The sequence below is a fragment of the Bactrocera dorsalis genome, chromosome 2 (genome assembly GCF_023373825.1).
Source record: "Bactrocera dorsalis isolate Fly_Bdor chromosome 2, ASM2337382v1, whole genome shotgun sequence".
Lineage (NCBI taxonomy): Eukaryota > Metazoa > Arthropoda > Insecta > Diptera > Tephritidae > Bactrocera > Bactrocera dorsalis.
This window is the reverse complement of record NC_064304.1, coordinates 56863382-56882505: the sequence shown is the minus strand read 5'-3', so window position 1 is coordinate 56882505 and position 19124 is coordinate 56863382. Positions and strand designations below refer to the sequence as shown.

The window sequence follows — 19124 nt, the reverse complement described above, 5'->3', positions numbered from 1 at the left end:
GATGTGAACAATTTCTTCCGATATTACATTATTTCTATGATCAATAACTCATACCAAATTTCGTGAAGATATATCGTCAAATGAGAATCTTTCCCATACAAGCATTTGATTTCGATCGTTCAGTTTGTATGACAGCTATATGCTATAGTTAACCGATCCGAATAATATCCTCGGAGATTACATTGTTGTCTTAGAAAGTAATGTATACCAAATTTCTTGAATATATCTTGTCAAATGCAAAAGTTTTCCATACCAGCACTAGATTCCGATCGTTCAGTTTGTACGGCAGCTATATGCTATTGTAAGCCGATCTGAACAATTTTTTCGTATAATACATTATTATCTTAGAAAACTGAAACTAGAAAAAAAAAACAACTTTTGTGAAGATACATAGTCAAATGTGAAAGTTTTCCTTACAAGAATTTGGTTCCAATCCTTCAGTTTGTATGGCGGCTATATATTATAGTGCTCCGATATCGGCAGTTCCGACAAACGAGCAGCTCCTTGAAGAGAAAATGACGTTTGCAAAGTTTGAAGACGATATCTTAAAAACTTGGGGAATAGTCGTCTTTATACAGACAGACGGACAGACAAACAGACGGACATGGCTAAATCGACTCAGCTCAACATACTGATCATTTATATACATACTTTATAGGGTCTCCGACACTTCCTTCTGGGTGTTTCAACCTTCGTGGCAAACTTAATATACCCTGTTCAAGGTATAAATATAAAAAGAAATGTGGTGTCGTGGGACACCAGGTAAGAACGAAATTCCTTCGGCTAATGTATAATCGATACAATTTGCAAAAAAATTTTGCTGATTAGTTTTTATTTGAATTACGTAAAATAAAAATAAAAAAAATTGTAATTCAAATTAATAGCCAAAATAACAAAATAATTGTCAAGTTTGGTAAAACCAAATGTGCATGCCTATAACTTGCCCAAGTAACTAAAAGAATTTCACATTTCCGAGTTCTCTACAATCGACTGGAAGTTTTGGGTATAGGTGGTGTTTATACTCATTTCTTTGATTTAGCCGAGGCTTACTTCCGCTGCAGTTTCTTACCCCATTGATGGGTTTCTTTTTGCAAAGGTGTGTGTTATTAAACATATAATGTCTCCATATAGTCTAGGTCTTCGAAACTTCTACTTTGACCCCAGCTTATTTCTCCCGTTCCGTCCAATACGATGTTAAGGGAATATTTAAGTCTAGATTCAGAAATTTCAAGTAAAAAATGTAAATTAATTTTAATATAATTTTTTTATTATTTTAACATTACAAGAATACATAACAAAATCTGAAAATAGGCTATATGGGAAGTAGGCATGGTTGTTGTCCGATTTTCACAATGTTACATAAGAATATAAGAAGAATGCCACGTACTAAATTTTGTCGAAATCGGTCAGTCGGGTCCCGAGATATGGGATTACAACAAAAAGTTGGCGGTGCCACACTCATCGTCTAATTTTCAAACCGGCTCCCATAAAGCTTTCTCATACCATCCTGGTGGTCTCTGGCGTATTTAGTTATTAATTTATCGTGCTTTTAGTAGAAATGAGCGGGATTATCCGCCGATTTCATTCACTTTTGGTCGGTAGAAGTTCTTATAAGATTTATGCTCAGCAAATTTGGTTGTTGTAGCTTAAGTGGTTTGAGAGCTACGTACATTATTAGACGGCGGGGCCACGCCCACTGTTTGAAATGGTTGTGCCCACAGGTGCTCTTAGCTACTGCCATTCCTTGTGCTTACAGCTTCATATCTCAATTGAGCGCTTAGGTATGGAACTTTATATATTTTCAGTTATGGCGATTTGTGTTCGGACAGACAGACAGTCAACCGAAATTCAACTTTTCTCTTCGTCCAGATAGTTTATATGCATATATATAACCCTATATCTATCTCGCTTAGTTTTATGTGATACGTACAACCGTTAGGTGAACAAAACTATAATACTCTGTAGTAACTGGTTGCAAGAGTATAAAGAGTACCAGCTGATACGAGTAATGTGTGCTGATAACCCACATCAGAGTAGACCGTCTTATTAAATCAATTAATTTTAAGGGGACCACTCTATTATCGAATGCATTCCAGATTATGAAGTGTATTGAACGCCTCTTGGAAGTCGATAAAGATGATATAAAGAAGGAAGCGTCATCATTTCATTAATTTTTTCTATACCGGAAACAAAACGCTTTCTGGAGTCTTTGTGACAGGGGCCTAAGATTCTGGATCTCAAACAAAGATACTTATAAATAGCTTTTTGAGCTCGAAGAGCTTACGGTCTTTTTCTTCTTACGGTTTTACTATCACTTTTTGGAACGAAGTTCCTTACGGCAGGCTTGGAGAAGATAGGGATTTTGCTACGGGACCTAACTGAAACAAAGTGATAGTAAAACCAGAGACGTGTTTCACCACAGAAAATTATTAGCGTGTTTCACCACTTAACATCTTCTTCTTCTTAATTGGCGTAGACACCGCTTACGCGATTATAGCCAAGTTAACAACCGCGCGCCAGTCGTTTCTTCTTTTCGCTACGTGGCGCCAATTGGATATTCCAAGCGAAGCCAGGTCCTTCTCCACTTGAGCTTTCCAACGGAGTGGAGGTTTTCCTCTGCATTTGCTTCCCCCGGCGGGTACTGCGTCGAATACTTTCAGAGCTGGAGTGTTTTCATCCATCCGGACAACATGACCTAGCCAGCGTAGCCGCTGTCTTTTAATTCGCTGAACTATGTTAATGTCGTCGTATATCTCGTACAGCTCATCGTTCCATCGAATGCGATATTCGCCGTGGCCAACGCGCAAAGGACCATAAATCTTTCGCAGAATTTTTCTCTCGAAAACTCGCAACGTCGACTCATCCGCTGTTGACATCGTCCAAGCCTCTGCACCATATAGCAGGACGGGAATTATGAGTGACTTATAGAGTTTGGTTTTTGTCTGTCGAGAGAGGACTTTACTTCTCAATTGCCTACTCAGTCCGAAGTAGCACCTGTTGGCAAGAGTTATCCTGCGTTGGATTTCTAGGCTGACATTGTTGGTGGTGTTTACGCTGGTTCCAAGATAGACGAAATTATCTACAACTTCAAAAGTTATGACTGTCAACAGTGACGTGAGTGCCAAGTCGCGAGTGCGACGACTGTTTGTTTGATGACAGGAGATATTTCGTCTTGCCCTCGTTCACTGCCAGACCCATTCGTTTTGCTTCCTTGTCCAGCCTGGAGAAAGCAGAACTAACGGCGCGGGTGTTGAGGCCGATGATATCAATATCATCGGCATACGCCAGCAGCTGTACACTCTTATAGAAGATTGTACCTGCCCGATTAAGTTCTGCAGCTCGAACTATTTTCTCCAGCAGCAGATTGAAAAAGTCGCACGATAGGGAGTCGCCTTGTCTGAAACTTCGTTTGATATCGAACGGCTCGGAGAGGTTCTCCCCGATCCTGACGGAGCTTTTGGTGCCGCTCAACGTCAGTTTACACAGCCGTATCAGTTTTGCGGGGATACCAATTTCAGACATCGCGGCATAAAGGCAGCTCCTTTTTGTGCTGTCGAAAGCAGCTTTGAAATCGACGAAGAGGTGGTGTGTGTCGATTCTCCTTTCACGGGTCTTTTCCAAGATTTGGCGCATGGTGAATATCTGGTCGGTAGTTGATCTGCCAGGTCTAAAGCCACACTGATAAGGTCCAATCAGTTCGTTGACGGTGGGCTTTAATCTTTCACAGTGAGAATAGCTCAACCCAGGGACTACATAAGTCTTCTACGACTAGTATTCAACGATTACCGTTCGCAGTACGAGGTAAAGGACCAAATAAGTCAAGAGCGATGATCTCAAACCTTTGGTTACTTGAAACTGTTTGAAGTAGACCTGCTGGTTTCAGATTTGTTGGTTTGTACTTTTTCCATTCAATGCATGATTTTACATATTGAGCAATTTCCGTACGCATTCCAGGCCAAAAATAAAGTGGTGGTATCAATCCCGTAATGTCCTGCGGTTGGATCAGCAAGAAATTTCTTTAAAACCGTTTCTCTTAAAAATTTGGGTACTACAAGTTGACCGTTTTCTGAATCTTCGTCTGAACAGAACCGGTGCAGCACGCTATTTACCATAATGTATCCACGACTAGAATGTCTGGTTACGTTTTCATCGTCTTTTTCAAACGATTCTACGATGCCCTTCAGTCCGTCATCCTCTAACTGCTCCTTTGTGAATTCTTCAGCGCTTTTGCGAGGAAAATCTATCTCAAAAGAATTTATGTTAGAATGGTTTTCGGTCAAACATGGTGGACGTGATAACATATCTGCAACAATGTTTTGCTTGCCTGCTGTGTACCCCAGCTTCAAATTATACGTTTGTAGTTGCAAAGCCCATCTGGCAAGGCGTCCAGTAGGAGTTTTCAAACTAAAAAGCCATTTAAGCGGCAGGTGATCAGTCAATATTGTAATTTCTGCTCCATCAATATAGCCACGAAATTTCTTTACGGCCCAAACTACGGCCAGTGCTTCCCGTTCCGTTGTAGAGTAATTTCTCTCTGCCGGAAGCAAAAGACGGCTGGCATACTCAATTAGGTGTTCTTCTTCGTTCTCCCCCTGCAGTAAAACAGCTCCGAACGCATAATCGCTTGCGTCAGTTTTCAAAACAAAGGGTTTGGTTTCATCAACTTGTTGCAGCACCGGTGGCGACGAGAGAAATTTTTTAAGGTTATCGAACGCATTCTTTTCGTCTGACGACCATTTCCATTGCACATTTTTCTTCGTCAACTTAGACAAAGGTTTTGATACATCCGCAAAATTAGGAATAAACCGTCGATACCAAGAGCATGTTTGCAGAAAGGAAATAAGTTGTTTCAGATTTCTCGGGTATGGTCGTTTGATAATAGCATCTGTTTTCTCGTTGTCAACTTTAGTCCTTTTGTGGTCAAAATGTGCCCAAGATACTTTATCTCCGCTCGGCAGAAAACGCATTTTGCTCTATTCAACTGAATGCCATAGTCTTCCAGTTTTGAGAGTGTTTGTCGTAAGTCCTGCATGTGTGAGTGAAAATCATTTGAGCATATAATTATGCCATCTAAATATCAAAATATGTGGTAATCCAGATCGAAATTTGTCGATCAGTCGCTGGAACGTGGCTGGAGCATTCTTTAGTCCGAAAGGCATTCTATTAAAAACGAAAATTCCGAAAGGGGTTGTATATGCAGTTTTCGGCTTGTCATCAATTGCCATTTTGATTTGCCAATATCCGGCTTTCAAATCAATCGTAGACATGAACGGTGTTGCTTTTGCTGCATGAAGCAAGTCATCCATTCGCGGTAGTGGATATGTATCTGTCGTGGTAATTGCATTTAATCGCCGATAATCCACGCAAGATCTCACTTCGCCATCTTTTTTCGATATTAGTACAACCGGAAATGACCACGGTGATTCGCTTTCCTCTATTATGCCCTTTTTCAGCATATCCTCTAATTCAGTCTTTAATTTATTTTTCATTGCCGGCGAGATTCGGTAAGGTTGCGACGAAATAGGTGCATGCGCCTCTGTTTTTAAGTGATGTTCAATATGCGGTATTGCTAGTACGGCATCTTCAAAAATTTTCTTATGCTCATACAACATAGTCTCCAGAATACTCTTTTCATCTTCCTTTAAAAGCACACCTTCATCAGGACGCAATTTTATTTCAACGGAGCTGATTTCGATAATAGATCCTTCGCTCGCTTCAGCTTTACTACTCTTTTTCAGTTTTTTCATAGGTGGAAATAAGTCGAATTGTTCTGGTGTTTCGAAATCTGATGGTATACAACCAGTGAATATGTCGTTTATTGCATTTGGCGAGTATTCGTATGACGATTCTACATAACTATCTGCAGTGATAGCGTCACTATTATTGGTATTTTCGAACCAGGACATAAATTCATCTATTGCCTTATAATCGCTGTTGTGTGTATATGCGCTCGTTGTTGCTATAGATGCGCAATTTTGTATTTGAGTTTCTTGCATCTTAAACTCGAAAACAGTATTAGGGTCATCCTTAAAATGCCACGAGCGCTGTGCAAGATCCATAACTATGCCTGCTTGCTCGAGAAAGTCAATACCTAACAACGTTCGATTGTTTTTAGCGTTCGCTAAGCAAATAAATCGTATACGTTTGAAACGTTTGCCAATTAAAATGTCGACGATCGTCGAGTAAACCATCTTCTGACGAGCTATTCCGTCCGCTAATTTAATTTCCGCAAAAACTTTTTGAAAGTCAACATCTTTTTCTTTGAGTTTTTTATACAGTTGTGTACTTGCAACACTGGTTCTTGCAGCCGTATCTAAATATGCTTCACCTTTTAAACCGTTTATATTGATGCCGACGGTTGGCACATTCCTACCTATTACGGTGGTTACAACTGTGTTGAAGTCGAGCTGTTCGGGACTACGTAGCGGGTTTTTCTTGTTGCAATTTAGGCAGTTTGATCTGTAGTAACCTGGTGGACCGCAACCATAACAGCTAAAGACGGTTTCTTTCATTTTCTGAGTGGTTCTTTTCTCTGCTTCAATTTTTTTAAAACAATTTTCCGCGGAATGATTCTTCTTCCTGCAGTAAGAACAACGAGTAGGAATTTTGTCTGTTGCTTCGCTAATTTTGCTGGTGACTATTTCTTTGTTTTCAACCAATAATAATTCTACCTCCCGTGCTTTGTCTAGCAACTCGTTAAAAGTTCTTACGCTTTCACGAGGCACCGTTTCTCGTATTTTAATAGCAATTGCGAAAAAATTATATCGATCATAGTTTTTTCGCTAAGTTTTTCGGAAAGTTGAGCAAATAACTGTCGCTTCGAATCACGAATCAGTTGATTCAGCAAATTTCTGCTTTTCTTGATTTAGATCAGAAAAAATACGCCAGTCTGGTTTCGGGGGAGAAAATGCCTTTCGAAGCAAAGCAATGGTGTCGTTGAACGTTTCCGCTTCTTGTTTTACGCCCTGCCACCACGAAGACGCATAACCTTCTAGCAATAGAGGCAAACTCAGCAAAGCGCGTTCATCCGTGATATTTTCTGCATCTTTGATGCTTCTTCACAGTAAGAAGTGAGAAAAGTGGCAACAACGCAGTTGTCGATTTATAATATTTGTCCATTATAAAATATTTTTCCGTGACTCGCAAAAATCTGCGTCGATATGTATTCACGCTCATACGTATACATGCCTACATATTTACGCACGTTTGTAGGCAAAGCTGTTACAGCGGCAAGGGAAGCGGTGACAATCGGCGGCCATTCATTTATTTTTTTCGGCACAGCTTGGATTTTCTATCATCACACAAGTGCTGAACACAATGAGCGTGACAGACTGCAAACGACATCTGTCAAATATTAGAATACACACGTTCTTAGGGACACAGTTATTGAGGCAGCTGCACAACTACATAACTGTGTCCATAAGAACGTGTGTATTTTAATATTTGACAGAACAGTCTGTCGCACTCAATGTGTTCAGCACTTGACTCTTTGACAAAATGCCAGTTTCGGCCATTGGTTGATCTTGACAACGGAGATGCGAAAGATGCGTGCGGCTATTTGGCTGCCATATTGACTTGTGATGCTTCTGCTATTTAGACAATTGTTGTTTTTGTAAAGCAATGTTTGTAGTTTTTGCGGGTGACATATCTACATACATGTGAACGCATATAAGAATGTATGTTGTGTATGCGTTATTTGTGTGTCAATGTCATAGGCACATATTTATGTATGTATGTATATACATAAGTACATATCAGCAGCGCGCACATGTTATTATTGATAAGTGATAATATACATGTGAATATTAGTTTTGAATAATAAAATGTACGATTAATGTACATTTTTCACTATTGTAATATATTACATTTTTTTAATATATTATGATAGTCTGTTATATACATACATACATACATATCTACATATGTAATGAAGTATACACATAAGTATGAATATATCAATTACAAATATAATTAAAATAAATATAGTTTAAAAAAACTAAAAAACGCGCTTTTAAAGCATATCAAACTAAAAAGTGAAAAAAAATTCTTTGTATAAACTAACAATAATAATGAAGGAAAAATTCCTGCATTATTGTGAAAATAGCGTGGAATGCTCGATATATGAAAAATATGTCACAAAGCACCCCACGCTTTTCTCACAATAATGCAGGAATTTTTCCTTCATTATTATTGTTAGTTTATACAAAGAATTATTTTTCACTTTTTAGTTTGATATGCTTTAAAAGCGTGTTTTTTAGTTTTTTTAAACTATATTTATTTTTAATTTTTTAGTTTGATGTGAGAAACCCCAAATTTGTTAAAATATGAACTATGACATGTAGTATTGGTTAAGTAAATCGATAATTAGACAGCATTTAATATCTACTCGTAACCTTTCATTGACTAATTGTTATATTATATACATATGCTACTCAAATGTCGCCAAAACTAGTTTTATATAGATGTTGCATATTTTTGGTGAGCTGCTTAAACTTACTGTCGCCTTCCTACAGTGTCTCTCAAATATTCTACGTTTCAGTACCACTTAAAAAAGTTACAAACATACATACATACATACATACGCCTTCCTACAGTGTCGCTCAAATATTCTGCGTTTCAGTACCACTTAAAAAGGTTACAAACATACATACATACATACAAGTGAAGCTAATAAAAGCGTATTAAAAATAGGCTTTATTTTCACATAAACTACGAATATTGCTTTGAAAAAGTGATTAAATTCAAATTTATTCAATTGCACATCTATTCATTACTATGAACAAAAAGAATTCATACGAATACACATGTTTGCATATATCCATATAAGAATATAAGCAAAAGAGCGAACATACGTCTGTTAGAGCAATATATAGTTTTGAGCATAATTTTAGTAGAAAAAAATCTAACTACTTGTATATAGTATACAAAAACTTTTCCAATCGAAAAGCAGAATAACCTCATTATGTTTCATTTTGGCGCCATTTCCCCCGTAAAACATATGTACATATTTGTATATGTTAGCTTTAGAAAAAGTCATACATATGTATGTATGTAACATACAGGAACTTCTCCGCCTACCAGCCCAGCCAACCACGGCTACCCGCTTGTGACAAATCTTTCAATACAACTACACATTTTTTCTCTATGCACTAACACCAACGCACATTTTCGGGTTATTTTTTGTTGTATGATTACATGTATACGTAGGTGAGTGGGTTAAATATTCGCTCGGCCTAAGACACACTCTATATGTTTATCCCCACGTTTACCACCATGTTACCCACTGATTATCTGGGTTTTTACCCGTTGATGGTTTGCAGGGAGAAATCACTTGCATATAAATACGCTTGTATGTATAGTGCCCTGCATTGGTTCTCTTTTATTTATTTTTGTTATTGCTCATAGACTCTAAAAACCACTCAATCGCTGTTAAATATGGTGAAACACGCTCATAATTTGTATGTGGTGAAACTGGACCATCGCGACCGAGTTAGCCAAAAATATTTTTACGTTCTTCGCGCCGTGAACCTTCTCTATGATAGACGTTCTCTGTTTATACAGAAGGTCCAGCAACGGACAAGCGTGTGAACTGTCAAAAGCTAACAAAATGCGATGGGTGCATTTCACCACAGCTAGCTAAGAAGGAGAAACTTTTACAGTGGCGCGTGAACAGAGCTGAGCATTCAATGAAAATATACATTCTTATTACAGACGTATGTTAGTCTTTGGATATAATTATATACGTTTACATGCAATCATATTAATTGATATGATTATCATTTTGCATATTTTTCCGAATGCATGCAAAACTGATAACATTCTAATAAAAATATGCTATCTTCAATTTTTAGTTAATGTGCGAATAAGAGTTATTTATTAAATATTTATAATGTTTGATAATATTATATAATTTCATATAAATATGTATGAATATGGTTGTATATACATACATATGTACAGTGTAGACAGTGTATCGATACGTGTGAAGTAGACGTGTTTTTACTGTGTTCCCGAATTTTCTTTGTAAATTTCTGGTTTTTTATAGTGTATGAAGTGGGTTATTGTGTGGGACGTTCCAGGAGGATTAACCACCTAAGTGGACACCAAACCTACGGGATCAGATAAGTACACTTTGAGTTATACGTAAATATATTCAATAGCACATACCTTTTGTGTTTTTCCAATTTTGCAAAATTGTTTGGTTTTTTTCCCTCATAACAAACGTGCAGTTAATTTGTGTTTTCCTCTTTCTGCCGTTGTTATTTTGATCCATCAGCTGTTCCCCTCCTTGTGTTTTCGTTTTCCTTTTGGTTTGTGCATTGCCAACCATCGAAAACATAAGCATGAGCTGTTTTTTCTTTCAGCTCTGGCATTGCCAGCTCTTTTGTTTTTAAGTTAAGCATAAAAGCTAGCGACTGAACATACACAGCGAAGGGTGTTCCCAGACTATCTTTTTTTTCGGAGGTATGGCCTCTGAAAATAGTATTTGGCGAACACCGGATAATCCTTTTCGAAGGATTTCAAAAATAATGAGAACCCCGCCTAATGGGAAAAATGAGGAGTCCGCCGCTGCTGGACCAAATAAGGAATGTGATGCTGCAGATCATGTAAGCAAAAGCGATAAGCCCGAGGAATCGCAAAACAGAGAAACGGCTAGCATTTTTGGCAAACTAGGGAAAAATATAAAGAGTTGGAAAACATGATGGCCGGCCAAAGGCATATTAACCAGGAGATGCGTGAACTTTTGAACAACATTGTGACATTACACGCCAAAGCTGAAAAAGTGGATATCCCAGCGAGAAGAGTATTAATAGGTAAATCATCTCAAGCCTCTATTGGTAGAGATGATAATACCCAAAAAAGAATGAGAGAGGCATCAGGCATTCTACCACCCACTAAAAAGCCAAAAAATATAACTGAAAATGCGCATCTATCGTATAGTGGAGCAGCAAAAACAATCCAAAAGGATACAACGACTCTTCAAAACGGAAATGAAGGATGGGTAGACGTGGTTAAAAAGAGGAAACAGGTGGAAAAGAAAATTAAAACAAAACCGGATGCCATCATTATTACGAAGAAGGAAAGGGCGTCGTATGCAGATATTGTGCGAAAAATAAAAAGTGACAGCGGGCTCGAGAAGCTGGGTTCGAACGTAACCTATGTTCGAAAAACCCTCAAAGGAGACCTGCTTTTAGAATAAAAAAATGGAGTAGACACAAAAGCAGAATCCTTCCAAAGCGCTCTGGAGGGAGTGGTTGGAGAAATGGCTATGATACAGCCCAAAACTCACAACGTGACATCTAGCAAAGTCATGTACAAACACTCCGAGCTGCATGCTCTGCAAAGGGGAGCACTCCGTATTGAGCACGACATGCCCAAAGTACCTCGAGTCTCTGAAGTCTCTAAGTAAATGAAGATACTTCAGTTGAATCTAAATCATTGCGCAGCAGCACAAGATTTGCTAGATCAGATAACCATAGAAGAGAACATTGATGTCGCCATACTAAGTGAACAATACTCCCAGCGTCCGGAAAGCACATGGATTGCAGACAAATCTGGCAAGGCAGCAACATGGTCCTGTAAAGGGCAACCTTTTAAGACCTGCCCCAGAGAAGCCAATAATTTTTTCACATGGGCGAATATTCAGGGGATTTATTTTGTAAGCTGCTACGCTCGTCCCAGCGCATCAATCACGGAATTCGAAGACTTCCTCTTAAGGCTGTCTTTAAAAGCCAGAGGCAAAACACCTATTATAACAGCGGGTGATTTTAATGCTTGGTCAACTGCATGGGGCAGCAGATGTACAAACCACCGCGGGCGGCTAATTCATGAATATCTGAGTCAAACACACTTAACAATAATGAACACCGGAACTCGAAACACTTACCAAAAAGGCAATAAAGGATCCATAATTGACATTATATTTGCAAACGATTCGCTGAGCAGGCACATTAAGTGGGCAGTGTCCGACATATACACAAACAGTGATCACATGGCAATTATAGCACAAATTTCGTACTCCCGAGAGTAGGAGCTTCTTGGCAGAAACCCCTCCCGAAAGCGAAGTTGGAAACAACAAGATTTCGACCCAGACCTGTTTGACCTAGTCTGGAGTGTATCAAAGGCATCTGGTGACAGCGCCGCCCACTTGGTGGCAGCATGCGATGCAACAATGCGCAGAACGTCACATAACCACAAGCGGCGGCTTGTATATTGGTGGAATGATGAAATTTCCATGCTGAGAAAGCTTTGTCACTCAGCTAGACGGCGTTTCGCCACAGCGCAACTGGGGCGAAACGAACGAAAATCGCCTTAGGGAGGAATTTAAAAGCCACAAGAGGCTCCTTAAGTCGGCAATTACACGAAGCCAAAAATCATGTTTTGAGAAGCTGTGCGAGGAAGCAAACCTTGACCCTTGGGGCACTGCATACAAAATATGCATGTCCAGATTTAAAAACAAGCAGCAGCAACCTAAAGATGCCTCTTTTATGGGGAAGGTCGTCGAAACACTCTTCCCAAAACACGACCTGATTTCATATGCCAAGCGACGAAACGAAGCTGTAGAGTCACTTCCGTTAGTCACGGCAGAGGAACTATTGGCAATAGCAAGGAAAATAAAAAACACCAAAGCGCCTGGATTAGATGGCATACTAAACAGAGCTCTGAAGGAAGCCATTAGCTTAAAACCCCGAGTTTTCGCTAATATGTACAACGCTTGTTTAAAGGAAGAGGTATTCCCCGACTCTTGAAAAGTACAACGTTTGGTTCTGCTCCCAAAACCAAAGAAACCACCTGAAGAACCTTCATCTTACCGACCTCTGTGTATGCTCGACACAATGGATAAAGTGTACGAAAATATAATACGAAACCGCCTGGAGTTAGCAATCCAGAAAGCCGGCGGATTATCAGAGAGACAATACGGCTTTATAAAGAAGAGATCCACTATTGACGCACTACGAGAAATCGTCGATACTGCGCGATGTGCAGTAAGTGGCAAAAGATGGAAAAGTGGCACAAAAAAGTACTGCGCGCTGATTACCCTGGATGTCAAGAATGCGTTCAACTCAGCAAAATGGACACACATAATCAAAGCCCTGGATGAAATACGGGCCCCTGAATACCTCATAAACATAATAATATTATAAAAACAGGAGGCTGATTTTTGAGACGGACGAAGGCACCAAGAGCTACTCTATCTCGAGTGGTGTACCCCAAGGCTCAGTGTTAGGCCCACTATTATGGAATCTTATGTACGATGGGGTGCTAAAAAGACAGCAACCAACAGATATTAAACTAGTAGCTTATGCGGATGATCTCATGGTGGTAGCAGTAGCCAAACAATTAGCCGACTTGAGAAATAAATGTAATGAGTGCATAAATGGTCTACGCCAATGGTTCTCTTCTCTGAGTCTGAAACTGGCGGAGGAAAAAACAGAAGTTTTACTCATAAGTACTAGGAAGATAGAAGAACGAATAGAGCTCACTATAGGAGAGTGCGAGATTACCTCGCAGCCTCAACAGAAGTATCTGGGAGTAATATTGGACTCCAAATTAAAATTTAAAGAACACCTGGAGTATTCTTCCTCGAAGGCAAACAAAATCTATAATGCCCTATCGAGAATGATGACCAATAGAGGCTGTGTGCGTTCCAGCCGGCGATTCTTAATAGCGAAGGCAATGAGTTCCGTAATACTGTATGCGGCACCAGTTTGGATACAGGCAATGGATACAAAAGCGTATGCTAAACAAATAATTGCAGTGCATAGGCTTTCTGCAATTCGAGTAATGAGTGCTTTCCGGACTATATCAACGACGCTGCTGAAGTATTAGCCAGCATGCCGCCCATTGACATCCAGGGAGATGAACTCGAGCGTTTATATCATCTATCAGCGCCTAAAACAGTATCGGCAAAGACAGAGGAGAGGAACAATAGCATTAAAATGTGGCAGGAGCGGTGGAATTCCTCATCCAAAGGACGTTGGACCCACCGACTTATACCGGACATCCATTCGTGGATAGACAGACGACATGACCCAAATACTTAGTGGACACGGGTGCTTCAGAAGCTACCTTTACAGATTCCACGATGACATTAGTCCGAACTGTCCGACGTGTACAGAGCATATAGAAGACTCTGAACATGTACTATTTTATTGCCCTAGACAAATACAAGGGAAAAACTAAAAACTACACTCGGTGGTAGTTTTACAGTCGATAATTTGACGACACTCATGTGTCAGTCGACTGATAAATGGAAAGCTGTCACCGAAGCGTCAGCATCCATAATGACAAAACTGAGACTTTTTGAACAATTTAGGCGTCCGTCAGTCCGCACGATAGAGAAGACTTAAATGTCTTGTCCCTCCCACGAAGTAGCCGGCGGTTCCGTGGGAGAGTCTTGAGGTGGGAGTAGGTTAGGTTTAGCGGATTAAAGTTCCGCACTCCGGCTTTCGATGCTTCCCCCTACTATAAAAAAAAAGAAAAATATGAGATACCCTAAAACACTTAATGGCACTTTTTGATAAATTAGGTAAAGCTCAATATTTTTCCTTATTAGACCTTGCAAAGGGGTTTCATCAGATACTAATGGATGAAAACGATATTGAAAAAACAGCATTCTCTACATCCAGAGGTCATTTTGAGTTCGTAAGAATGCCTTTCGGCCTGAAAAATGCACCATCAACATTTCAGCGAATGATGAATCATGTGTTGGCAAATTTTATAAACAACATTTGCATTTTATATATGGATGACATTTTAGTTTTCTCGACGTCTATAACTGAACATATCGAAAGTTTACAAAAAATATTTAATAAGCTTAATAATTACAATTTAAAAATACAATTTGATAAGTGTAAATTCTTATCAAAGGAAACAAACTTTTTAGGTCATATTATAACCAATAAAGGCAAAGAGCCTAACCCAGACAAAATAGCCACAATACAGAATATTAACCTTCCCAAAACTATAAAAGCTATAAAATCCTTTCTTGGATTAACCGGGTATTACCGTAAATTCATAAAAAATTATTCCTTGGTGGCAAGTCCAATGATAAAATACCTGAAAAAAGACACAAAAATAAATCTCGATGATCAATCTTATGTTGATTCTTTTCAAAAATTAAAAAGCATTTTGATAAATCCGCCTTTATTATGTTATCCGGATTTCAATAAAAAATTTATCCTGACTACAGATGCTAGCAACATAGCCATTGTAGCCGTTCTGAGCCAAGAAGGAAAACCAGTTTGTTTCGCTAGCAGAACACTCAATGGTCACGAGAAAAATTATTCAACAATAGAGAAGGAATTGCTAGCTATTATTTGGGCAGTAAAATATTTTCGTCCATATCTTTATGGCAGAAAATTTACGGTACAAACTGATCATCGTCCGTTAAAATGGTTATATTCATTAAAAGACCCAAATTCGAAAATAATTAGGTGGAAAATAATGCTAGACGAGTTTCAATTCGAATAGAATACCTTAAAGGGAAAGAGAATAAAGTGGCTGACTATTTAAGTCGAATTCAGCTGCATCAAAATTCATTAAATAGTATCCACAGCTCTTCAGAAGATGCAAACAATCATTTCTACACAACTGATAAAATTGTTAAGAAGTATAAAACTCAAATACGTATACTAAAACATAAAGAAAAAGCCACTGAAAAACTTTTTAGAAAATACAAAATAATTTACATTTGCGAAAATGATATTGGTAACACTCATTACCTAAATGATATATTCAGAAGAGAATTAACAAAAGGCACAGTAGGAATATACTGCGAACTCCCGGACAATAAATATAACCAAATGCAAACAAAGCTAATAAAACTTTTCTCTAATAATATTCATCTGAAATTTATAAAATGCACAAAATTAGCAAGCGATGTAGAATCTGAAGAATCGCTACTGAACCTTATTAACGAAACTCATATAAATGGCAATCATAGAGGCATTCAGGAAAATTTCGAAGAGTTGAAAGATTTATATTTCAACCCAAAATTATTAAAATATATAAATAGATACTGCAACAGTTGCAGAGTTTGTATCGAAAATAAATACGATAGAAAGCCGATTAGAAAACGGTTCCTGTTCACGTATACGCCAGAAAAGCCAAACGAAATTGTGCATGTCGATATTTTTCAAATTCAAAAAACCTATTTTCTAACTACATTAGACAAATTTACAAAATTGGGAACCGCCCATAAATTGAATGATAAAAATATGATAACAGTTAAGGTTAAACTAGAAGAAAGATTTGCATTTTTAGGTAAACCTAACAAACTAGTAATGGATAATGAATTTAACAACACATTAATAAAATTATATTGCCAAGAGAATAGTATTGAGGTGCATTTTACTACCCCCAATTCTCACACTGGTAACTCAGACATAGAGCGTCTGCATTCCACGCTTCTTGAACATATACGAATTCTCAAAAATTCTGGTAATCTTGACGATGCAGAAGAGCTCGTTCTAAAAGCTATCCACTTTTATAACAACTCAATACATAGCACAACTAAAGTAAAAGCCATAGACTTTTTAAATAACTTAAATATCGATTTTAATCATATTAGAAAGAAAACTGAAGCAAAGAAAAGAAAGACTATTACCAGGGAAAATCTTAAAAGAGAGAATATATCTTTAGAATTAACTAATCCCAACTTATATACAAAAAATCCAGCTGCTATTAGACATAAAACAGCTAAAAGATTCAACAAATACCATTATAGTAACCCCAATAAAATGGACGTTGCGCAATTTCGAAGACCTCTGAATTCAATACATTAAACATTGAATTAAACACATTAAACAATTCATAAAATAGCATCAATATATATATGCTAAAAATATGGAAAACTATACGCAAACAAAACCAAATTAATATTAACTAATTATAATTGTTTAGTAAGAATTAAGTACAACTGTTGAAAATATAAATTTATAAAACTATCTTATATAATAATATATGATTTAAAAGATTCTTATAAGGGTAAGCGAGTTACATATATGTGGATCTCAATCTCTTTACATAGCTACTATTATGTTAAATTTATTTATCTATATATAGAGATCCACAATGTTAATGTACTTAACATATAATACCCACTCTACTAAGAATTTATTAATATCGTATGTTAAGCTAGGGTATAAATAATGATGTTACGTTAAACTAAGCATTAATTAAGAAAGGAATTACATACTTTAGCGGTTTGACGCTTCGTCTTTCCGTCTTGAACTTAAATAAATATAGATTTAAATAAAATTAAATAAAAAGGTTTTTTGATACATAACTGGATTTCAACCGGGTTAGACAAAAAACATAACTTATGTGCGACCGCTTGGTCTTTTAACATGTTCTCAAAACTTTTAAAGACCTGACCTGTAAATATATATGTATGTATGTATATATTTTATCAAACCTACATTAATTAAAGAATGCATGTATGACTTTATTATATATTTCCAAAGATTTTAAGGAATTCATCATGAAATAGTTCAATTTGTACGTACATACATGCTTGTGTGCTTTGATATAAAATATATAGAAAATATACATACATATGTATGTACATATGTATATAAATTATATGCAGTCGTTTGCGCATTGTAAATATACGAATCTGTGAGCGTACATTTCTAAACATTGAAATTAACATATTTTTTCCTATTGGCTCTACCAACTACTCAGTTCTGTTATTGCCGTGCCCCTGATGTTAAGTGGTGAAATGCGCTAATAATTTTCTGTGGTGAAATGCACTCATCCAAAACAGTAAATATCCCAAAATTGAAATATCCCTAAATTTTTGATATCGTGAACCTTCTCTATAAATATACGTTCTCTGGTAGAACAACAATGTTTTCTATGCAACAACTACATATCGGTCATTTGCTGCAAGACCGGCATAAATCAAAAAACGTGATTTTGGAGTTAATGCTGCAGAATTGTTCGTTATATCATACTTCATGTTGAGTGAAAAATTCATATGAATACCTCTTAAATGCTCCGCTTGAGAAGAGGTTTAAGGTTGGAGTTACCGTGTAAGGTTGTAGTAAGTTGAAAACTTTAAACGCGTTTTCTGGCGAATCGATTTTTTTGACTTATGCCGGTCTTGCAGCAAATGAGCGATATGTGCCTTTTACGGGACCTTCGAGGGATAGCAACAGCAACTCTATACTTGAATGCAGCAACAGTTTAACATACGAATCAGGTGATCTACTCAGCAAAACGAAACCCACAGCAATGCACAGCTGAACATTTGTTGTTGAAGAATTTTTGGTTTATTGTTATTTTATTTTCGTTTCTGCTTTTATAATTAGCCGCAAGAGCCAAAATTTGTCTTCAAGCGTCTGACTTTTATTTTGATTTTAAGCAAATTTTATTTGGTTTTACATTGGGCGCCAATTGTAGGGAGTTAATCCCTAAGGTGATTCTACTTGACCTTGATCAATAAAACCAGCCACAAGAGCCAATGCTGTCTAATTGTGTCCAAGTTATATCAATCGTAGCTTTCAAAGAAAAGTATAAAACGCAGCTTTGATTTTTAGATGCGTAATCTTTATTGGTCGCAGTTCGAATGACCTGAATTCAAATTAACAGGGTACTTAAATAGTCAAATTGAGCAAAGTTAATATAAAAGGATTACAGTTATAAGTATTCAAACATTGAGTAAAACTGTGGTGAATTTAAAATGATCAAAAATGTAAACTTAACATAATGTAGCTTCTAACATTATCGAGCTTTTAATAATTAACATAACTAACGAATAACATTGTAAACTATTAATAGTTATAGCATCCGTGCATCCGGTTACAGTCGTTACAATGTATGTATATTTATTTATTTATTTGCTGGGCATTGTATGTTTGATAACATATTAAAAGACCAATCAGTCGCACATATTCACGTACATACATATGTATATATATAATAATGTGTACATGTAAACAAATATGACAGACCTTATAATGTTTGTAAATTTGTCTGCATGCATGTTTGCAAATATGTACACTCAATGCTTCTTTCGAAATCTCCGTTGACACGGACAACCAATAGCGAAGCTCAAGTTTTGTCAAAGAGTCAAAGTGGCGGCAAATCGTCACAACATTGTATTGTTGGTAAAAAAT

The 19124-nt window shown here is 37.4% G+C and overlaps 1 protein-coding gene across 2 annotated transcripts in view; it reads left to right on the top strand.

The window, feature by feature from the left end:
• The window catches only part of LOC125776323 (uncharacterized), a 213877-nt gene that overhangs the window by 32407 nt on the left and 162346 nt on the right, over nt 1–19124 (top strand). The window lies entirely within an intron of this gene.